The sequence below is a fragment of the Elgaria multicarinata genome, chromosome 1 (assembly GCF_023053635.1).
Source record: "Elgaria multicarinata webbii isolate HBS135686 ecotype San Diego chromosome 1, rElgMul1.1.pri, whole genome shotgun sequence".
NCBI classification, from domain to species: Eukaryota; Metazoa; Chordata; class Lepidosauria; order Squamata; family Anguidae; genus Elgaria; species Elgaria multicarinata.
Window position 1 is genome coordinate 164,475,667 of NC_086171.1, and position 24,813 is coordinate 164,500,479.

Sequence of the window (24,813 nt, forward strand, 5' to 3'; positions counted from 1 at the left end):
TTTTTTTTTTTTTTAAAAAAAATCCCGCTCCCCCCACCCCACCCCAGATGGGCGCAGAACTCCTGTAACTGCGAGGAGCCGGGACAAACCGTGATGGTGGGCCACACTTTCTGCGGAAAAAGTGGGCCTAAAGTGTAGGGCCATATCCCGGGGCAAGGGAGGGATCATGTGAACGCACAGGGATGATCCCGGGGTTTGCCCTGGTATAAAGCCCCATCTAGCTATGGCTCAAGAGCATAACCAGACTGTGCACTTGATCCTTCAAGGGAAGTGAAACCCTATTAGAATGAGATGTAATCCTCTGTACTGATTAGTTGGTTTCCCTATCCACAGTACTTCCATCTTTTCTGGTTTAAGTCTCAGCTTGTTCGCCCCCATCCATTCCAAAACTGTGTCCAGGTTCCCTAGGATTATTACATGAAAATGACTTATTCTGTGCATTAAAGAGAAAAAGACAGAATAGCTGCACAATAACTTCTAAATGGGACTGTTAAGAGCCCTCTGTCTGGAAGCACCCTTATCTGCAGGGGTGGGTGGGGGTGGGGGCTTCCTGCTATTGCTCTTGTTAAACAACTAAGAATTGGAAACTGGTTGATCTTCTGCAAATCATCCAGCAATCTACAGCTCTTTCCCACCCCTGCTGAACAGCATCACATTTGGGTCAGAGTGTTAATGACAGGAATTTGCAAATTCTGAAATCAGAAAAACTGGATACTGAGAGCCCTTACATTGCAGAGATTTATACTTCAAGCTTGGAAGGATAAACCCCCATTCTTATCATGCAGTTGGTACATTTGAACGCATCTCTTATAGCTGTCAATCTCATATGGCTGCTTATTTAGATATATAGACTGCTTACATTAACATACTGTATATATTTGAAATGGAAGTGTTAAATCCTTCTTTCCCCCTCTTTCCCCCTTTTTATATTAAAAATAATTATTGTGTATGGATATATTTTATGATATGTTCTTCCTCCCCGCTCTTCTTTCTTTTTCTCTCTTTTGTGGTTCTCTCCTTTTGCTTTTTGTTTGTTATTGCTATATTTGCAAAAATAAAATAAAATCCTGAAATCAGAAAAGATCTTTCCCCCGCTCCCACTCTGGGAAAAACTGGCGTGGGATAAATATGATAGAGGGTGTTATATAACTGTCTTAAATAAAATAAATATTACTTGTGAATTTATTTGGGGTTTTCTTTGTAACCAGGGCTAATTAGAATGGCATTGACTCCATGTTTACACAACTGGTTACTTCAGTTCTAGGGAAATCACTCTCTCTCTCACACACACACCTTAGATGTTACCTCAGCCCCTGAGATAGGATTTAAGGAGGAAACTGAAGTACAGACTCCTTTTTAAAGGTAAGAGGTTGTTCTTCACGCAAGTGTTTCCAACAGAAAGATTCCATTCCACGGATTTCCACATGGCTCTGTCACAAAGAGAAGACTTCTTCTTTAGAAAGCAGACATATGAGGGGTGTCCTTACAGCACCACTATAATGACCGTAATATTGATGTGACAATCTCAGGCTTTTATTTATGTATCTATATACTATATTTAGAAATCACATCCTCTGCCTGGACGATGTACAAGAAAAGTAACACTAAAACATATAAAACTGTAAAATGCAAGAAACATAGAAACAAAAACATGCAATGAATTTAGAGAGCAGATTTAAAATTAAAGAGAAACAAAGCATCATAAACAGCAAACAGAACAGAACAGCCTGTCTACAGCAAAATAAAGAAGGAGACAACAAGAAAGGAGTTCAAAATTGGGGGCTGCTACTGAAAAGACTGTGTTTCCTGTATCTACCAACCTAGCTCTACTAGGTGGTGGGGACATAGCAGGGCCTCTGAAGCTGAGTATTTAGAGTTCTGCATATACATACTGTATGAATACTTCAATGAACGTGACTCCTTCAAGGGGAAAAGCAGGGAATGTACTTTGTGAATAAACCAATCAGGGACAGTACAGACGCACAGCACAGCTTCCTCTATATACTACCATAGAAGTTTTACCTGCTGCTCTTTACGTGTGAGACCACTGCTACAAGCACAGTAAAAATATTGGGCTTTAAGTTATTCCTATTTCAGGAACAGGTATAGAAAGAGATTTCGTATTATTTAGGTGCTTGAATCCTGAACATAGATACCACCTTAGTGCTACCAGATGCACAAAGCTATGAGTTTTGTGATGCTTTATTACAATATTATCTTTATAGCCATGTGGCTCCTGGAATTGGACATGAAAAGGTCAATTTCCCCCATTTCTAAAAAACAAACCAAAACAAGACATCAGTCTCCGTCATAGCGGAAGAGATTTGAAATGAGTCTTAAATGTAGCCTGGAGACCAGAAGATCAGTGTACTGTTACCACAGTAGTTGTAGATACTTAAGCAAATGCAGATCTACTTTGGGGCAGGAAGGCTGAAGTAATATTCTTTTAATGAGTGACAACACAGCAGTGACTAAGGGATAAGAGTATGCACACTTCTGCCTTGATTGGGTGAAGAAAGAGAGAGGGCAGGGGAAGCAATTCCAGAAAATGCTACATTCCAGCCATGTGGAACAGAACAGAGCGCTGTCAGTGTAAAGCAGGGGCACACCCTTATTAGCATTGTTCTTAATAGGAATGATTTTGAAGAGAGTTGACTTTGGTTATTTATGATAACTACAGTATGCAAAGAATCTTACCCCTTGCACTCCTTCACCATCTTTTACTTCTGCTCTCAGATAGGAAGTTGATTAATCCCTATTGCAGATAGAAAATCAGATTTCAAAACTTTGCTGAAAGTTCTCCAAGTTCTCCAAGCTTTGTTAAGTCTTTAAAGAGGCAGCTCTGCTTGGCACCTGAGAGCCACCCAAGGGCATTTCCAGTCAAGAAAGAAAAGCAAACGATATGTATGAGTGCCAAAGATAGTGTTGTAAGAGCTCTAGCCCCATGAAGGCTACTGGTGACGTGTGGACAGCCACCATAAGTGGATACAGATGGCCATGTTATGGAGCGAGGGGGAGTGAGCAGAAGAGTGTTGTAAGGGGAATCACCTGATACTGATAGACATTTTTGGCCTTTAAAAAGATGTATGGACACTCTAATGCTGTAGTGGGGGAGTACACAACTTAGAAACAAATGTTTAAAAGGAAATAAAATAAAATAAAACAACCCTTATTAACCCCTGACAGTCTGAATAATGCTGGTTGTGGATGATAGGAGTTGTGGTCCAACATATCTGGAGGGCACCAAGTTGGAGAAGGCTGCCTTAAAATGGCTAGATGAGTGCTTTTGATGGAGTGGTACTGAACAGAATAATCAAAAAAGAAAGTTTTTTTAAACTTTTAAAAAAGATTTCAAAATAACATCAGGGGTTGGTGATGTTATGTTTCAGGACACCATTGATATCATAACATGGTATCAGCCAATAGGTTTGCATGTAACAAGAAGCCATCATGGGCGAATATCCCCATAGAGCGTCTCGTCGTGGCGGCCATTTTAAATATTCGAGCCATGACAGGAGCATGCCATAGTTCGTCGTTATGTGCAACTCCAGCAAAGGTGGGTTTCTGGGTGCTTGACAAGCCACCCAGAACCCACGGGCTATTTTAGGGTTGCAGATAGCTTGCTAAGCACCCCAGCAACTCACCCTTGCAGGTTTCCACGTAACAACAAGTTATGGCATCCCCTCCCCTTCAAATATACTAAATGACTGTGGCTTCTCGTTAGATGCAAACCAAGCCACTGTCCATATAGTACTCACAGCTACAATGGAAACAATAACTGAGGGGGAAATGGTGTTAGGATGGTTGTTTCAGAGATTATGAGATCACATCTTGCTTGTAGCTCCCAGCACTCTTCTGAGCTCAATTCAAATGCTGATTTTGACCTTTAAATCCCTGCATGGCTTAGGAACCAGATACTACTTGGACAGACAACCTTCTCCAATACCAATCTGCCCCTTGATTGAGATGAACACCTGAGGCCTTTCCCTGGGTACCCCTGCTATCTAAACTACTGTGAGTGGCATGGTGACAACAGAGAGCCTTTTTAGTGGTAGCTCCTTGACTTTGGATGCCCCAGTCTCCAGGGAATCCAACCTACTACTTACAGTGCTGTCATTTAGGTGTCAGACCAAAGATGTTTTTGTTTTCTCGGGTTTTTAAGGACTGTTAATAATTTTAGCATTTTAATTTTGGGGCAGTTTTGATATTTTTTTGGTTACTTTAATGGACGGTTGTGTTTTAGCTATTGCTATTTTGGCTTTTTATTATATTTTACATCATATCGTATCTATATTGTTAGCCACACAACATAGATTTATGTTGAAGGTTCAGAATATAAATAAAATAAGTAATATATTTGTTTGAAAAGGCCCTGAAATATAGAGCTTTTCCACACGAGGCATTTATTATGGGCTCGATTCCTTACTTACGGTTGTTTACAGGTTCTTTAGATGATGTTGTGATCCTCCAGTTTCACTTCTGTTTTTTAAGGGCTTTTCTACACAAGGCATTTTTTGTGCACTTGTCATTCCCTACTCAGGTCATGACCCTACAGTTTTGCTTCTGTGTCTAATGAGCACTTTTAGTCAGTTTTTTTAGAACAGGGAAAATGCGGCATTTAATTGTAAAAGCTAAAGAAACCACTTTTTAACTCATGTATTTGTGCTATTCCACAATACCACAGGACCACATTGAGGGTATGTAGTGGAAAAGCAGGAAAGGAAACACGCTTGTGTAGTGCTTGGATCTCAGTTCTGCAATGAAACCGAAAGTAGATACAGCAGATTAACCGCTCGTTAGCAGCCTTGTGTAGAAAACTGTAAGAGGTTTTATTAAAGTGGGGGAAATGGAGTATTATTTCTAAAAGGGAAAGAAAAAGAATTTCCCTGCTTATGTAATTGTGATATTCTGCTTTAGCACATCACCACCTAGAGGATGTATAAGTGAAAATCAGGAAAGGAAAAGTTCTTTGTTTAGAGCCAGGATCTCAATTCAGCCATGAAACTGAAAGCAGACAAAGCCTATTCGAGCATTGCTTGAGGATAACCATTGTATAAGAAGGAGGAACAAACCTGCTGACCCTGGTCCCCCAAGGTGGTCAGGTCTCCTACTTTGCAGAGAACAGGCCTCTATTTGAAGGTGTCCGCTCTTTGATAGACTACCCCAGACCAGGTCTATTTTAAAATCAAAGAAACACAAGAAGGGAGAGCAGGAGGGGCCTTGAACTTGCCCATCACTGATTAGCACCTGGACAATAGATTGAGTGGACACACAGCACCTGATCGGTTTCCCACATTTTAATGAGATATACTGTATTTCTATGTAAATTATAGTAATTATTTCTAATTTTGCAGTTATACATATATTTGCACAACATTCATACCTAACACTTATACAGTTGTACACAACATTTATACAGTTTTGCTATGCAGAATTGGTGTCCTCTTTTGTCCTCTTCTTTAGTGATGCATTTCCTCTTTTTTGGCAATTGATATGTGGCCACCAGGGGGACAGCAGGGTTAGTGATGCAGGGGCGGCTACTGGTCCCGATTGCTATGTGCTACCTCCAGTATCAGAGGCAGTATGCTTATGTACACCAGTTGCTAGGGAACATGGGCGGGAGGTTGCTGTTACACTTGTGTCCTGCTTGCGGGTTCCTGGTCAACAGCTGGTTGGCCAATGTGTGAACAGAACGCTGGACTAGATGGACCGTGGTTTGGTCCAGCATGGCCCTTCTTATGCATCCCTACTGTCCCCCTCATGAGATGGCAATCATAGGTGGGGGAAAAGGCCTGAAAAGGTCTTGTAAAGCAACACTTCCCAGATTAATTGCTGCTTTTATCTTGTAACAAAGCTTTTAGGACAACTGCACGTCCATTCTGGATTCACCCACAGTCACACTAGGACTTTGAGCAGGAGAAACAGAAAGATCAGAAATGACTGTCCATAGTGAGCCTGGAAGAAAAACAAAGGGAGAGAAATTTGGCCACGTTCCTGCTTTTGCTGGATAGAAACATAGGATGTTGCCTTAAACTAAGCCCTCGTCTTGACGACCTCCGGTCTTCAGCGTGGGGTGAGGTGGCACGCCGCTGCATTGGCTCTCCTTCCGACCATCTACAGCAGAAGGTGCACAGTTGCGGGCTTTCTGAGAGGTGCTGCCGCCATGCTTGCCCACCTGAGCACACACGCAGCAGTTCTAGGGCGCCTGGGAGCATCCACGCCCCTCTTCCAAGATTAGTTTTTTTTCTTTAAATTGGCCTAGGTTTTGTTCTTTCCTCCTTTCTTTCTTTTTTTTAAAAGCTGTAAATGCAAAGGACCGCATATACAACTAAATGGGGGGGGGCAAGGTGCTTCCTCCCTCACAGAATATCCAAAAACCCCTTTAATTATTATTATTTTTAACAAGGCTCCGCAGAGGCACAGAGCCTAGCTCCAAGCTAAAAATGTCGGGGTAAGTGCCTGACTTTTTTAGAGCGGAGCTTTGGGGCTTTGCCCCTGGGTCGCTTCGGAGTGGCAGCTGCATCATGTATAGGAAGACCATATGACCGGATTTGCCCGGATTTGTCCGGGCTTTTGATGGCAAATCCGGGAGGCAAATCCGTCATTTTTTAAGATAAAGACATGAAACTTGGCACAATGGTAGCTCTTAGGAAGGGCTTTAGTCATACCAAATTTGAAACAGATCTGTTCATCCATTGATTTTTTAGGATTTTTTTAAAAATTGAGGTTTTAAAATTATTATTTTTAAAAGCGTCATTTTTAAAAATAAAGAGATGAAACTTTGCACCATGAAAGGATTTAGGTAGAGCTTTAGCCACACCAAATTTGAAACAGATCCGTTCATCCATTGATTTTTTTAGGAATTTGTTAAAAATTGAAGTTTTAAAATTATTATTTTTTAAACTGTCATTTTTAAAGATAAAGAGCTGAAAGTTGGCACCATGATAGCTTTTAGGTAGAGCTTTAGCCATACCAAATTTAAAACAGATCTGGGGCCAGTAGCAAACCCTGTTAATAATAACAGCAGCTTGCAATGAGTGAAGATACAGTCAGAAAAGATATTTGAGGGAAGGGGAGAATGTAACACAAAGAGCATAGCAAAAGCTTCAAAGTACAGCAAAACCTACAAAAGTAGGAGTGAGTGAAGTTAATTTCAGATACATTGAATCTCTTACTTGTTCTTTATTTCAGTGATTTTAACATTAAGATGTTATGTAGAACAGATTTGTTTTAAATGTGTTCTGTAAAATCAGACATGTGACCAAGGCTATGTTTGGGTGGGCACGCCCCCTTGGTACTGGACACGCCCCCTTGGGGGGCGACCATGTTGTCCTCCTTTTTGGTTTCCAAAATATGGTCACCCTAATCATGTAGATCACTTGCTGCCACTCCGAAGCTACTGTGGGGAAAAGCGCCCGTCTAGACAAGCCCTAAGTCAGACCAGTGGCTCATCTAGCCCTGCCTACACTGAGCTAAGGCTTTGCCTCAGATTTTGTGATGGCTCCAATAATGCTACATCACTGTGTTCGTGTTCCAAATACCCACACAGCTCACTCAGCCTGTGCCAGCCCACCAATAATACTGTCAGGGAGATTTTTACGTGAAACTTCTTGTAACATGTTTGTGGTGTGGCCTTCTGTCTTGCTGCCAGCAGGGACTATCCAGCGGAGGCTGGTGACTCCAATATCAGTGGGAGGGCCAGTACCGCTCCAGGTTTCAGTCAGAACTCTAAAAGACGTATGCTTTAGAATTCTGACTGGTTTTGAATGAAACCCAGAGCGGATTAACCACTCCACTAACACTGGAGCCACCAGCTTCCACTGGTGCTATCCGCACCCTTAGTATAGTCCCACTGTGCCAAGCCTCCACCTGCAGCACCATCTCATCTGCAGAGTTTCCCACCTTCTCTACTTTCCGCCTCAGAAACAATATGGGTAGCTAATTTCTACCCCATGCCTCCTGTGCCAGCTGTGGTTTTTCTTGGGTGTTTACAGGCACACAGTTCACCAGAAGTAAGCCCACTGTCTCAAGCAGAACAGGTGTTTGGTCCTCTCCCCCAATATGCATTTGCCTTATGATTGTATCAACAAACCTATTCAACTGCCGACGCCAGATGAGAAGACCCCGCTCATTCAAAGAGGAAAAGAAACTGAGCGTATGAGCAGTGACAGTTGTTCACAGGTGAAGCATGAACTGAAGCTTCTTTGCACCCCCCTACAAAAGCTACATGCTTGGACTTTTACAAGCGGAGCCCATGTTAGGTATCTGTTGCCAGAACAGTGAAGATGGTGTGTGGTCGCAACAACCAGTCCCAATCAATGATGGACTTCAGAATAGGAACTTTTCTCTAAATCATGACTGTCTCTAAGAATAGCAAGGGAGTCTTTTAATGCTCACTAATTCAATATCTTATTTATCTATTATTACATTTGTATCCTGCTTCTTTTCTTCTTACAAGGAACTCAAAGTGTCTTTCATAATCCTCCTCTCCATTTTATCCTCACAGCAACCCTGTGAAGTAGGTTAGGTTGAGAGTTAATGACTGGCCCAAAGTCACCTGGCCCCTGTCTTTATGGTGGCACTTTGGCGCTGCGAGGTGCCTTGCACCCACACTTGCATTCCTTCCTGACATCTACATGGGAAGGAACGCAAGTGTGAACTTTCCCTGTCCTTAAAAGTAAACAATCAACAACAAAGGGGGGGGGGAGAGAGAGGAACTGGGCCGTTCCTCCTCCCCTTTTTTATTATCTGTATCTCCACAGCTGCACAGATACAGATAATAAAAATAAAAAATGGGGGGGGGGAGCAGCCAGTCAGAGGGAGGACGCGAGGAGAGGCAACAGGGACTCAGGGCAAACCACCTCTCCTCTCCTCCCTCTGGCTACCCGTTCCTTCCCCCATTTCTTTTTGTTATTATTATCTGTAGCTGCGCAGCTGCGGAGATACAGACAATTTTTTTTAAAAAAAAGATGGGGGTAGGAACGGCCCTGTTCCTCTCCTCCCCCCCATTTTTTTTAACTTTTACAGGCACGGGGCTGCCCAATCAGGGGGCGCTATGGGCTGGGCTGCCAAAAAAGTCATGGTAAATGCCCAACTTTTTTGGAGCGGCATTTCCAGGGTTTGCCCCCAGATGGCTTTGCAATGCCAGCTGTATCATGTAGATGATGCACCACTACTGCGAAGCCACCCTGGGGCAAACCTTTCATGTAGACATGCCCCTGGTGAGCTTCATGGCCATGTGGGACTAGAACCTGGATCTCCCACGTCCCAGTCCAACACTCTAATCACTTCACCACACTGTCTCTTATATATTCATAGAACTCCTGACACCTGTAATGTTTGGGATGCCCCCATTTTATATAATTCTGACACAAGCTGTGAGCATATGTTTTCTTCCCTGTTGCATGTTATTTATTTCCTAACTCCATCGCAGAATTCAGATACTCCGACTCAGAGCTTGTCCTCAAGCTGCTGATTTGTCGCTGCAGCTGCTCATGATTTGACTTTTGGTGCATTAGTGCCCATGCAAATATTGCATTCTGGGTACTAACAGTGGCACACCAAAAGCTGAACCTAGGCAGAAGCCTGCACATATTGCTGGATTCTCATGAACCAACTTGCCATTCACTCAGGGATTGGGAACGTTTAGCCCATATAGACATCATTGGACTGCAGCTCCAATCATTCCTCACCATTAAGTATGCTGGCTGGGGCTGATGGGAGTTGCAGTCCAACAATACCCAGAGGGCGACATTTTACAGTTCCCTATCCCTGAATTAGCTGATGTGGCTGTCTTCGATGTTGTGTCCCACATTAACAATATTGGTACGTGGGTAAAATAATGCAAACTTTGCATTTAAAACTAAAGAAAGCATTCCAAATGTTTTCTTATATATTGATTATATCCCTAATAAAGTGGTTCAGGTTTCCTCATTCAAACTAACGGTCCTATTATTACAATGAAAATTGTCCAGACCCTGAGATCTTCAAAGGCTTCTTCTTCAGTTCCCCTCACCTTTGAAGTAACGCAAATAGTGATGTGAGATAGGGCTTTTTTAGTAGTGGCTCCCCATCTTTGGAATGCCCTCTCCAAAGCAGCTCAAGGCACCAACTTTGTTATCTGTTCAGTGCTATGTGAAGATCTTTTTATCTCCCTAAGCCTTTTAGAAGTTCCAATATATGTTTTTTTTTTTCCTGACTGGCATGGCTTTTAAGTAGTTTTAACAGCTGCTACTGGTGCTGATGTTCTGCTGTTTAGATATTGTTTTAAACTAATTATTTTTAATGTAAGAGAACCTGGAAACCCTTTTAGGGTTGAAGAGTCGGATATATAAAAATATAATAACTTAATTAAATTAATTAAATTAATTAAGGGTGCAATCCTATGCCATGCTGGCTGGGGAATGCTGGGAGTTGAAGGACTTTTTTTCTGTCTACACAGTCATAGGATTGTACCCTAAAGCATCACATTTTAGATTAATATTCAGTTTATTATCCACTATAATCTTAATTTGGTTTGGCCAGGCTATTGTATTATTTATTATTCCTTTCATATTAGTAGATTAAAAAAACAATGCCTTGTATTTGTATGCATTGAATTTAATTTTACTGTTAGATGATAAACTCTTCAGTTAGCTAGATTAATTTTATAGCTTTTCCAGATAAGTGTATAGTTTTTTTTCAAAACGAGATGTGACTCATTGATTGCTCAGGATACAGATCTTTCCCCACAAGGAAAGAGTACTGTTTGAGGCATATCACATTTTCCAAGCACACATACTGTGAATAGATAGTTGTTGAGTAAACGTGATTCTTTCTCTAGCTAGCAGGGCCATTGTGATTTGGAGTGCTGTCTGGAATGTGGTTGTGCAATGCCGATGACATTATTGATGCCAAATATCTCATGCCCATGCCAATTTATGAACCTAACACCAGGTCTTAGCTTGCAGAAAGGGCTGGCTAGCAAATGCACGTACATAACTTGATTGATCAGTACTTGATGACTGGGAAGCTACATGTTTGATTCCACTGAGAAGCATTGGTTTATTTCCCCCCAAGATGCATATGATGCCTTTCAAGGCAGGCCAACCCAAGGCAGCTCACATCAAAATAAAACTTTTTAAAAACAAAATTATTCATATTCCTATTAAAAAAAATACAATCCAAACTAAAGAACAGTAGAATCCTATATGTGTCTACTCAGAACTAAGTCCCACTGAATTCAATGGGGCAGGTAGGTGAGCATAGGATTGCAATGTGAAGCGTTAAAATAATATACAGCAGTATGCATTTTAATTAAAAGCAGTTTGAAATAAGAAGCTATTCAAGCTCCATATAAAAATGAGTAAATTTAGGTTCATAAGTACCTCCCTAAAGAGGATGTTCCACAAATATGGGGCCACCATCAAAAAGTCCCTGTGTCTAGTGCATGCCAATGTAATATATCTTGATGGTGGGCCCCTGAGCAGGGACTGTGAGGCCGATCTTAAGGCTTGGGTAGGTTTGTATGCATGCAGGTAGTCTTTCAAGTAACCTGGTAATATTAGCTGCTATGAAAGTTCTGCTGTGTTGTTAGATTGGTAATGGCCCATTCATACATGCAAATTATCATTTGATGTTGTAGTCATGAAGTGATTAACATGCATGCATGAAACAGCCCCTAGTTTCAAGACAAAGTGTTTATAGATAACCATATATGATGATCTTTCATGCCCGTACTCTGCTGCATCCATTAGGACAGAATGTTCAAGCTTAAAGCGAGCTTTGGACATTTTCACATTAAAAAGTGAATGATCAAAACAATACCCCTACCCATCTGCCATCCCCTGGGTTGGATCAGAACTCGCTCACTCATTTATTTATGTGTTTAGAGAAAGGGAAATGACACATATAATTGGAATCTGCTACCTGAATCAACTGCTTCACATTGCTTCAATGAAGTACGAGCCATACCAGAACTCTTCCTCAGGGTCAAAGTACACATTATGTGACTGATGTAGTGTGCACCTGACCCCATTGTTTTACTCTAGAGTAAGTGAGTGCTGCCCCAATCCAGATCAAGACTGCTAGGAGGAGAGTTTTAACCCTTCTCCATTTTCAGGCACTTAGTTCCAAAATTCCCCCTCTTTACGCAGGGCTTACAAAAAAGGGGTGCGCATTTCCAGTAGTGTCAGTGGCAGCATCACAAGTTGTAGATGCTAGGGGGCAGTGGTAGCCCCTAGATGTTCCTCCTGAGTCTCCCCCAGCATTCCTCTGTTGTGGAGAACAACCTATCCTGCCCCTCCCCAAACCAGCCTGCTGCCCCCAGGTGCAATGGTTGGCACTATTCCTCTCAAAGCACTCCAGTCAGCTTCTGTACATGGAATGGGTTGGGCCCCATCTTGTCCTTTCCTTCAAGCAGCAACAATGTTTTGGGCTAGCCCCACTCTGCAGTAAACTGTCCACCCATAAAATGACTCCAGAATAGTTTACCACACTGAGGCCTTAGCTAGACCTAAGGTTTATCCCGGGATCGTCCCGGGGTCATCCATGTTCATGTAAATGACACACAGGATATCCCGGGAGCAGGCAGGGACGACCCCGGGCTAAACCTTAGGTCTAGCTAAGGCCTCAGAGAGACTATGTTCTGAATCAGTATCACTTCTCCTGTTGTTACCAGAAAATAGTTTCCCAACCACCCCTAATCTTAATGGCCCAAATCCTGTTTTTACATGATGAGCAGCAGTACGGAACTTTCAGCAATACCTCTCTGCCCAAGGGGTCAATAAAAACCAGGCAACTCAGCTGGGGCGTCTTGGTCAAATTTAACAGAGCAGAGATGAGAGAATCACCGAGTCTGCAAGGACAAGAAGTGAACGTGGTCTAAGGAGACAAATTTAGACCCAGAGAGGAAGAACAGACAACATGAAGAAGGAGGTATGGAGGAAGGAAGGGAGATGATATATGTTGCTGTCCCCAGAGTAGTGAGGGTGAACAGACGGCAAGCACTGAAGCCTATCATTGTCTCCCAGCTGGTGTAGATCCCCAGGGATGGCCCGTGGCTGCTGCCCTGACAGCCGGGCTTCATGAGGCTTTATCTGCAGCTATTTTTCACTCCCTCAGCTAACCGTATAGCTCCAAAAAGGGCGGGAGTTTGGCTGCTGTGGTGTGTTTGCAACAGATGCAGCTGGCAGTCCCTATCTTTGCCTTTGGTGTCCCTCCATCCATCTACGCCTGCCAGTGCCTGAGAGTGACAGCCCATGCCGCCCAAGGAAGGAGTAGATATCTTTGGGTAGCATTTATTCACCACTCCCCCCCACTCCTAATGCCTTGTGCAGATCATTCTTTGTACCTAACAATACTGAATATTTCCTCGCCCTCCCCTCTCAAACCCATTCTGAGAAACTGAAACACTTTGACCTCATTTGACATTTTGGGAAGGTGAGATAAACAGCGCGCCACTAGGTCCCTTACCCATGTTTATACAGAGCATCTGTAGTTGTTGGCTGATTGGTTGGTTTGAAGGACTTTACCCCACTTTTCAGTCAAAGGAGTTTCCCAGAGTCATTTTCCTCAGGTTTATAATCTAAACAACACAGCACACAAGGAAAAGGGATTGGAGAAGAAGCAGTGGGCAGAAGCAAACTCTGGTACTTGTACTTAGTCACAAAATTCTTATAAGAATCAGATGGAGTGTATACAGTTCATGGAGAGCCAAAGGTTGCTGGTCTCTCAGAAAGTGGAGTGACCCTGGTTGCCATCTTTCTCACTGCTTCAGCCTGAAGAAATGACTGCTTGAAAGTCATAGTTGAGGGAAGGAGGCACCTGGTTGACATGGCTCTCTTCATTCCCACTGACCAAATAATTGAAGACCCAAGATAACCACTAGGCCTTCTTATTTCAAAGTCCAAGCAAAGCCTGAAGAGTTGTCCTTTGGACTGGGTGCCATCTCACAACAGGAAGGAGAAGGAGTTCATGTATTGGGACTTTCCCCACTCCTGCTGCAGCCAATTCAGGCCTTTCCTATAAGTACAAGTCAGCTCTTTACAGCTTCTAGTCCCAAAGTTGGTAACATGAAAACACACCGCTCGAATTTGAAACTATTTGCCTTGTGTTTAAATCTCAAGCCTACCTTCAAGACCACAAGTTTTTTAAAACAACAACACCACAGTCTTCTTTTTTAAAGGGAGCCAACATTATGAAAAGGAGGACAGGGCTCCTGTATCTTTAACAACTGTGCTGAAGAGGGAATTTCACCAGGTGCTGCATGCATGCAAATGACACCTGCTGAAATTCCCTTTTCTATAGAACTGTGAAAGATACAGGAGCCCAGTCCTCCTTTCCATATGGTCACCCTATGGGCCAGCAGCACATGTTGCACAGCTAAGAGTAAATAAATGTTGCCATAGCACAGCCAACAGCATCCAGTTTAATCTCTTTTGTGCTAGCTTTAGTCTGACCTGGTTTATCAGATCTGCATTAATATGTTTTGAGTTTGGTAAGATGTATTATTTCTCCCAAAATGGTTCTCTAAAATGAAAATGTTTGTGGAATAGGCTATGTAGAGCTAGATTATGGGGTCAAAGCCTTGGGTTTGGGGCCTACATGTCACAGCAATATGACAACACAGCAGAATTTTGGATCAGCTGGGGTTTGTAACTGTTTCTTTAAGCCCTCAAGAGTGAAACCATGTTTTTGTTTTATTTTAACTTAACCTAGGAAGTCCCCTCAAGAAGAGGGCTTTTCCAAACAGCACATTATCTAGGTCCTGTTCTAATTACCAGCCATTCCACATTACCTATGAACAGGCATCTAAATATAATGGCCTAGTTCAGATATTTGTATTCTGTGATGTATGAACTCAGCCATACTAACAAATCATAGTTTATTAACCATAAACAAGCTAGAAATAGAAACCATGGTTTGTTATTGTTGGTAAATTTTGGGCGGTTTAAACCATAAGTTACTCTTATGTGTGAACCCAGAACGGTGAATTATTCATGGGTTGTTTCTCCAGGCTACAGAGGTGTCAGGCAACAGTGGTAAAAACAACAATAGCTGCTTTATATGCCAGTGCTTCAGTTCCACAAAGGCATTAGGGATACAGGGAGGGTGCAGGCAAAGGAGGAGGAAAACAAACAGCCTAGGAATTGAGAAAACAAACCACAATTTGTTTGATCATCTGTCAGTCAAAACCTGGTTAGGGCAACCAACCAGGGATTAAATAAACCAGGGGTTAGCATTATTTGCGAACCGGGCCAGAGGGAATTGAGAACGTTTCAGTCTTAACATTCCCGAGCAAAGAAAATCACCCCATGCTCTGCTGAAGCGTCCCATTTTTATTCATAAGGATTGCTTCCCCATTAGGACCTTTTAGTGCTGCTGAGACATCAATTTCCCCCCACAGTCAGCTGGAAGTGGAATTAAAATAGTGATTCCACACTGCACTTAATTTCCCCTATAAAAAACAATATATTCTGTCCTCGTAGGCAAGGTCTCACTATATGTCTGCTCAAATACAAGATCCATTCAGCAAAGGACCCATATTTCACTACAATGTTCTTTAATTAGTAGCTTCTTCATTGCCTCTTCCTTTTAAAGTAGATAATTTGTTGTTTCTTGTTCTTTCAGAGTGGCTGCAGCATTCCTGAACTGACACTTAGGCTGGACTGCTATTCACACTTACCTGGGAGTAAGTCCCACTGAATCAAGGGGTTCCACTGTTAATTACTCAGTTCCTGCACCCTGTGAGGATGCAATTAATTGTTTCCTCTTTGCTTCCAGAAAAAATGCTCATTGTTTCATTTTTTTTTTTTTTATTGCTGCAATGGTAAAATTGCTCTCATAAAAACCCAATTCAACAAAATTAATGAGCAATTGCTCTAGCTGCAAAGAAGAAACAATTAATTAAACAGATTCACACAGCAGGAACTACCTAAGGGAAATTTAGGAATATGGTAGCCTTGGGTGAGTGAACAGGAAGCAACTAATTAACCAATTAAAAGGAAGGGGGCAAGGTAGCAGATACTAACTAAAGGGACAGTAGCCCTGAAAAGCCTCAACTGCATTCTGCTAGTCTGCACCGGAATGCAGCTAGTTCACAACAATTATGTCATCTGGAAGCAAACAAAGATGTCCGTTTCAGACTAAATGACTAGTGTGGAAGCAACTAAAGTCTCTACTTACTCACTATATTAATAAGAAGAACTTTAGTTTCATGTTGTGCCAGTTGGGAAGAAGGACGCCCCCTCTCGCCAAATACACACGCAACTCAGAACACACACCCTGCATGTGCACCACCCTCTTTGTGGTTTCCTGAACACTTTGTAGTAGTTTTGCTGAAGATTATAGTGAGAAACCCAAATGTGGTAAAATGCAAAGATAAGCGGCCCCTTTTGGGGAAGAGAGAGGTGTCAATGCAGGTCGGAAGCAAAGCTGCCATTACTGTAATCTTGCAGCACCTTGCTTTTTGCAAAGCTTGCGAAGAACCTGCAAGAAGAACCTGCAATGAAGCTAGCTCTCTCACTCATCATCTCAATTGTGATGATGCAGAGGATGGGGCCCTCCCTGCCTCTCAGCACTCCAGCTATTATGTATGCAGTTACTACATACATTGCTCTTTTGCATTTAGGGAAAAAAATGCCTAATTTATTCTGTGAGGACAGGGGATACCTGTAAGAATCCCCTTCAGTATTTGCCAACCCCTGGTGTCTTTACTGAGAGCACATTTTTAACTCAGTGACTCGGTTTGCATGATCACCGCAGCTCACTGTAGCTTATTAAACAACCTTCACATAACCCTAAAACAAGCCATGGCTTATGTGAGGGTTGTTTAATTCTCCCCGGTATACTCCAGTACGTGCTGGCATGTGCCACAAACCTCTGTGACTTATTTAAGCCATGGTGAGTTGTAGTGTATGCCAGTGCATTCTGGGTGGAATTTGAATATTTAAGCTGTGATCATGGCTTGTTGTGTCATCTGAACCTGTCATGGGTGGGTTGTGTAAGGGCTAAGCAACCTTTGCATAAGCCATGGCCTGTTTTATGGTCATGTGGGAGTTGTTTTAACCCTTGCACAGCCCAAGCCCGCTGGGTTCAGATGACACAAAATGGTTGTGGCTTGAATATTCAAAATGATCACCTGCCACCTACCCACAGTCCACAGGATTGTTTGATTGTGTGAACCAGCCCTGTATGTGACTGCTTGCATAAGGATGTTTTAACGTGCCTTCGTGGCTCATCTGCTATAATTACTGCAGTGCTTGTGTGGTTTCAGATGTGCACTTAACAACACTCAAATCCATGGTTTTAAAAATCTACAGTGACAGTACTCCTCAACACACATACAACCACACATTAAGGTCACATGTAATTGAAAAAAGCAATATCTGTTCTCTAGTGACTACCCTGTCCAGATTTCAACATCAAATTTAACCCCAAAAACGAGCTACACCCTCCAATACTTTTAAAACAAACAATATTTAATTATCCAATTTTTACTTCATCATCCAAGAAACAGATACACAATGTGGAATAAGAACAAACTACTAGGAGTGGGAGAATGGAGGGTAGAAGGGTGGCAAAGAGCATGGAAGCTGGGTGAAGCGGTATCTCTGGACTAGGGTATCTGTGCACAATTTCAAGATCTCTCAAACATTTCTTCTATCCAGTGACCAAATACAGGTGCAAAATGGTCTTTCCAAGGTTGTAGCAAGAGCCTTTTGTTTACCAGCAAAGCAGATTTTATCAATGCTACATCTCCCATGTTCAGCTCCTGGGTTTTTGATATATAGTTAAGTATCATATGCAAATATTTTAATGACGATGAGGTTTCCACTATCATATTTAAGTTGTTACAGTGATTGCACCACTGCGCAGGACCAGATCATATGAAATCAAGTATCTATGTCTTTGCCACATCTGTGGGTGCTGATTGTAGGCTTTTCAGACTGTATGGATTCTGTTTTTGTTGCATCAGCCTTAACCTGACATCAGGGTAGGTCATTTAATGGAGAACAATATTATTTTCCATTGACACATGGAGGTCACCAGTTCGCACCCACAGCTGTGATGATTACAGGAGCTGCCCCTTAACTATGCCCACTTAATTAACTCCGAACTGACCCCACCACTGAGACTGCAGGCATGTCTACACCATAGAGTGTAGAGGGAGGGAGGGGGAGGATCACGGAATTACCTGCTTCTGTGATCCTACCCTGGCATCTTGATGGCTGCGCAACAACCCGGAAGGACGTTGCGGCTGCCATTTAAGAACAACAACAATAGGGGAGAAGAACGCAATTGTGCTCCAGCGAAAAAGTGAGTAACCCTGCCCTAAAAACTCAAACCTGCTCCCCACCCCCAATGGGCATGGACTGCCCCTGCTCAGCTCTGTGCCCATTCTAAGTGCCCAACTACTCGTGGGGAGGATGGGACAACCCGGGAGCAGCGGCCACATGGCCCATGCTCCTTGAGATGGTCCTGGGACCACAGAAAACTCAGGTTTTCCGCCACCCCAGATATCCCGGGGGAAGTCCCTGGTCATCCTGGGTTGCCCCCAGGATCCCCTGTGCATTATTTGGATGCACAGGAACGATCCAGGGACCACCCTGGGATATAGGGCTGGTGTAGACCTGCCCACTGACACAAAACCATGGTCACATCAGGGCAAAGTGAAAACCAGTGGTAAATTGACACTTCGATATAGCACAGTTTCGCAGGAAAAACCAGGAAGCTGCTGCGGGTTGGTGGCTGTGTTGTATAAATGCTGTGTCACCACTGTGCAGCCATGATGGGGTATATATGGTGTAGAGACAAGCTCCATGTCACCCCTTTGCCTTTCAAATATATTGCACAATTAACACTAATTTCCCCATCTTATCAGTCCTTTGCTTCTTCAAAAAACTTCTCTTCGCAAGCAGATGATGCCACACATTTTAACCTCCAGATCCCAAACATTTTGGCAAAAGATGACACAGGGAAAACGCAGAGCAATAAAATCTTCTGAGTCATTCATCAGACACAGTACAATTACCAAAGATCCGTAACAGTTCTTGGCAGCTGGGACCTGGGGATTTCTGTACAAGCTGTGGGTCCACATACTTGTCGAATTAGACATGGGGCTGTGACTCAGATCTTGAGTTGTGTTTTTATAATGTACTAGGAATAGGACCATGCACTCTTACTTCCAACACATCTCATCAGTGGATCATCTTACCTGACAATGGACATTAAATACCTTGGACTTCAGAAGTCACTAGGTAAGTGAGATCAAATGTCAGTCTTTGGCTATGGAAGCAAAGGTCTGAGGGTGTTTCCAGACAGATAGTTCCTAGCACTGCCAATCAAAAGGCACTGTGCAGCTATTTCATCTTGCCCTCCTTAATGGATGCTTTTTCAGTAAGAAAAAAGATGGAAGCAGCAGTTACAAATAAAAGACAACAACGTCTGCACTCTGTGTTTCAGGCAGGGTGTATAATAACACTGCATCCCATGTTGGCTGGTGGGGGGATGCTGGGAGTTGTAGGACTTTTTTCTGTCTAAACAGGCATAGGATTGCATCGTAAAAACTTCATCTGGAAGAACCATCTGTCAAGATAATAGAGGTGCTGAGTCAAGGAATCAGGAAAACACCCGAAGGGTGCTTCTAGATGAAGCTTTTTTGGTGCTAACAGTGTGTCTCACTCACAAAATTTTATGAGGTTTTCATAGCACCATTGCCATATTTCATTAATAGAATTTTATGGGGCGCGTGTGTCTGTGTAGACATCATTGTCTTCCACTCGTAACCATCCTACATTTTCCCATGGCTTCTTCTATCTTTTTCCTTCCTGCAGAAAATCTGTTCAGGAAAACAGGATGAAATTGTGGCACAATGCCTTTGGACTGTTAGCGCTAAGAGCCCTCCGCTGGAAGCTCCCCAAGGATGTGTCTGCTTCAAGGAAGCTGTACGTTGGGTATCTAGATTTATGCTGAGAATTCAATATGTCCACTAGGGTATGGTGGGGGGAAAGATTGCCTACAGGAGCACAGCGGAGTCAGGGGCCAAAAGGCAGAAATGTAGAAATGATGTGAACAGCAGTGAACCAAAGGCAGTCTGATTGCCGAGAACAAAGAACCAAGTCTGACCCAGGAAGCGCTATGGGATTAAAATGTTTATGGGTAAAATGCTCACACTCTTGTAGCCTTTCCGTACTATGTTCAGAGGCCACCCTGTTTTGTTCTGCTACCCAGTGGATTTGCTCTCCGGATAGTGGCCAGATCTACACCAAGTGGAATATAGCGCTATGAAAGCGGTATGAGAGCAGTATATAAGAGGCAGGAGCCACACTACTGCTTATAGCGGTATTGAAGTGCACTGACAACTGTTGGGGCCCATTGACACGTACCATATACCGCTTTCATACTGCTATATCCTGCTGGTGTGGCTCCTGCCTCTTTTATACCGCTTTCATGGTGCTTTTATAGTGCTATATCCTGCTTGGTATAGATCTGGCCAGGGACACACACTTTTGTCATGTGTTTGGTACTGGCCAGTGTCAGTCAATATTGCAACTGACATAGCATTTGCGGTGTCTGTGCATGCAGTCTAGCTTCCCCTTGTTAAGTAATATCTACATTTGTAAACATTTTTTTCAGTTGCAAATGGGTGAATACAGTTTCCTCCGTGGGGAATTCAAAGCCAACTTGATATATATTTGATTAAGTCAAAATGTGAACCGAGAAACACTTTACTGCCTGGTCAAAGTCTGCCCCCTGGTGGCAAAGAAATATTTAAACAGTGGAAAAGAAAGGCACCTGTGTGTATAGGAGAGAAAAAAGCAGTTGTTTAGTCTGGAATTGCCATCCCTCAGTCACTCACTTTTTAGGGGGTATCCAGAGAAGGCATTTATTGTGGAATTACTATGGCTTCTCCACTTCCATTTTACCGGGTAGGGAGGGAGTCCACATGATGTCATCTATTTGTAAGCCCCCATCAGCCATCCCCAACTTGGTGCCCTCCAGATGTTTTGGACTAGCAAGTATGCCGATCATACTAAACCAGCGCCATACTAGTTGGGGCTGCTGGGAGCTGAAATCCCAAAAGATCCATGGGAAACCAGGTTGGGGGACTCTGCTTTTGTCTTTTCTTTCTTAGTGTAGAAAGTCTACACTAAGAAGTCTGTCCTTCTTTTCTAAGAAGGACAGACAAGTGCTACTATCTCCACAAATGTAGATGTCCTTAACCTTAAAAACCTTCTGATTTTGTTAAAGAGGCATGGTTTTGATTTGGGCAATGACTTATCAGGCCGTTGACCATTTCATAGCTCAGCACATGTTCAGTGTAACCTTTGAGGTGGGCACCATTTTATCACTCCTTGTTTTATTCTGTTTTGTTTTAATAATCTAAGTAGGGGTAAAAGCATTTTCCTCCTATAATTTTGTTTTTAAAATATTTAACTAATATGGAAATATCTCCACCTCTATTTTTTTCAAGATGATTAATGCCGGTGACCAGAAGGTTCTTTTTAAAATGATTTTTTAAAACAGCATTATAGTGGTAGGATGTTTCTAGACAGAGGACTCCTTGCACTCACAATCACACAGTATTGTGCAGCAATTCCAATTTTTTTTAAAAATACCTTATTAGATTTCCTGCAGTAAGGAAAAATGAAGGAAGAAGCATTGGAAAAACATGGGAGGGTTACGAGTGGAAGACAATGACGTCTGGTCCCTCTGTAAAATTCCATTATTGAGATATGGTAATGATGCTATAAAAACCTCATCAGGAAGCATATTTTATTGTTATAGCCCTATAATGCTATTTTAACAAACAAAAAGTATTAAGGCATTATAAGGGTATAGTCATATAACACTCACTATAATGCATATTTTTGACATTACTTAAATATATTTTCCTGTTACTGCCCTTGTTAAAGTGATGGTAACTGGAAAGGGTCCCCTGTCCATCATTAAATATATACACATATATTACTTTATATGGATATCATTTTATAACGTTCTTTCATTTAAGAGGTATTTTGCTATTAATTTAATATTTTTTAAAAAAGAAATTATAGCCAGAAAATTGTTTTAGCACTATTTAAAAGATTTAGTAAAAACGGGTGATAAAAATGCAAAGCTAGCAGGTAAGTCATTACTCACATCAAAATCATGCCCCCCTAAAAATGACAGAATAGCACTAAGAGCACTGGTGTAGATGGAACACACAGAAAAAGCACAATATCTTGCAATAATGTGGAAGGTCAATTACAATTCTGTTTGTAGCTTACAGTGGAGGAACAATGATTAGAGCTAGGAGTCATCTGTCTTGACGCAGACAGGAGGATTACATTCCAGTGTTTTCTGAGCTGTTCTCCCTTTTTTCCCCCAGATCTGTTTTGCGGAGATTTCCTTTTCCCTCAAATTAAAATGTTAACTGCAGGGTCAGCATGACTAATATAGGGTGACCATATGAAAAGGACGACAGGGCTCTTGTATCTTTAACAGTTGTATTGAAAAGGGAATTTCTGCAGGTGTCATTTGTATATATGGGGAACCTGGTGAAATTTCCTCTTCATCACAATAGTTAAAGCTGCAGGTGCCCTGCCTTCTTTTAAAATGGTCACTCTAGTATAGCTCCTGCACCTTTAACTGTTTTGATGAAATGACACCTGCTGAAATTCCCTTTTCTATGCAACTGTTAAAAATACAGGAGACCTGTCCTCCTTTTCATATGGTCACCCTAACTAATGTGGACTAACAAAGACCCTGTTCAGATGACACACCAAGCTACGTTGGTTACATATTTTGAGCTAAACATTATGGCTTAGTGTGTTATGTGAACCATTCCTAATCATAGTGGCTACATAACCACAGTTTAAACACGCTCAATAACCACTTGCTGCAAAAGGTTTAGAAGGCCTAACCATGACTTAGCATGTTGTCTGAACGGGGCCAAATATGATTTGAATTAGAAGCTTCCTCCTTTGATTAGTTCTCAGTACAGCTGTGGCATTACGAATCCATTATCCTTGAATGTGTCACAATGCAGTCCTATAGATGTCTACTCAAAGTAAGCCCCATTGAGTTCAGTGGTGCTTACTCCGAGCATATAAGATTGCAGCCACAGTTACTGTTCCAAATGGAATGCCAACAGGCACATGAAATAAAACAATTTTCAGAAACAGATGTCATAACAAATGGAACTAAACAGAATCTTTTAAAATTAAAAATTAAAAAGAAGCATTTAATTACATGTAGGGAGGGCGTGGGCAGCATTGTCAATATCTGGCAATTTTTTAAAGTTTAGATTACTATTGCTTGTTCTGGAGTAGCACAGGATGTGAGCATTTAGCCTATAAAGCAGGGCTGGGCAACTGTGGGAAGCCCAGGGGTGAATCCCTTGGAACTTCCCGCAGGCTGTTGTCCACAGGGTGCAGCACAGTCCATGAGGTGCCACCCCACACCAATTTAAAGAAAATAGCTGCAAAAATGTCTCCTATGTTAAAGTCTGGAATTAAAGCTGTTTCCCTGGTCTGAAAAAATAAATAAAATGTCTGCTGTAAAGCATTTGAGAAAAGATGCCGATCACCAACTAAGGGACAACTGCACATTTATTGTACAAAACAACAAATCTACGGAGAAGTCCTAACCAACTGGTGTGGTTCTCTTGTCAAATGCTGTTGACAAGAGAACATTCTACAGCTTTCTTGATATAATCATGTAACCACCATATTTTTCCAGAACTGTTCTGCTCTATGTAGAACAAGGTTGTAACTTAGGACAAGTAATTTATCTTAAACATGTTTCTCCACAGTGTACCACATTGTGCATGAAATGAGTCACCATCAGACATCGGGTTTCTGGTAGGTTTCTGTTTTTTGTGGAGGGGATATTATGGAGAATGTGGTTAAAATCAAAATAAATCAAGGTTGCCAGTTTCTGGACTAAATTGTGAAAGTAACTGTATGTTTCCAACAATAAAATGTTGGAACCGCCCAGAGAGCTTTGGCTATTGGGCGGTATAAAAATGTAATAAATAAATAAATAAATAAATAAATAAAATGGATTTAAGGAACATCATATATGTGCATGTCTGTACATAGGGAACTTCTGTTTGTTTTATTACTGTTTTCTAGTTTCACAGCCTCTAACACATTACAGTTCTGTGTTCTAGCTTCCTTAAAGCAACAGGTAAATTAGAAAGTTATTTCAACAAAGCCTAGTGCTTCTAGTGAGCCTCATAGTTTTTCAGCGTGAACCTAACTTTGAAAGCGTTCAATTGATTGCAGTGGGATTCCCTTCCAAGTAATTGTGCTTAGGGTTGCAACTTTAGGCACTGAATCTTGTGAGTATCTACAATTTGTCTATTCATTGTTAAACTCTAAACAGGAGATAAGAGCAGGGTTTCCCTTGTCAGCACTAGAAAAACTGTTCTCTACTGCTGACAAGGGAAAGGGACTCTGATAATATCGGGTTTCTCTAAATGAAAGGCTTTGGGGAAAGGGAGCTCACCCCTGGTATTGTCCAGGCTCTGCTTGCCAATGGGGTGTGTGTGTGTTCCAGGACTCAATCTGGCCCCTGAGGCTGGAACTGTTTCTCACTGCTGCCCCCAAAGAATACCCAAAACCTTGCACTCTTATTCTCCCTCATCTTCTGTTTTTCACACCAGACACAATTCAGTGGGCAGTTCTCATCAATAAACTGCACTAAAAAGACACACCAGGAAACCTGCTTTTACATAGTTCCCATTCATTTCATTGGGGTTTAGAAAAAGGAAAGGAAAGGAACCCCTTGTGCAAGCACTGAGTCATTACTGATGTTTTCTTGGCAGGCCTTATAGCGGGGTGGTTT

General features: G+C 42.1%; 1 protein-coding gene across 4 annotated transcripts in view; it reads right to left on the reverse strand.

The window, feature by feature from the left end:
• The window catches only part of CCND3 (cyclin D3), a 91,430-nt gene that overhangs the window by 63,493 nt on the left and 3,124 nt on the right, over window positions 1–24,813 (reverse strand). Inside the window, exon 2 of one of the 4 annotated variants that reach the window (XM_063141810.1) lies at window positions 2,698–2,755. The exons of the other annotated variants lie outside the window; for them this stretch is intronic. The gene's annotated coding sequence lies outside the window, so the exon portion shown is untranslated. The remainder of the gene's footprint in view (window positions 1–2,697; window positions 2,756–24,813) is intronic. 4 annotated transcript variants of the gene reach the window in all.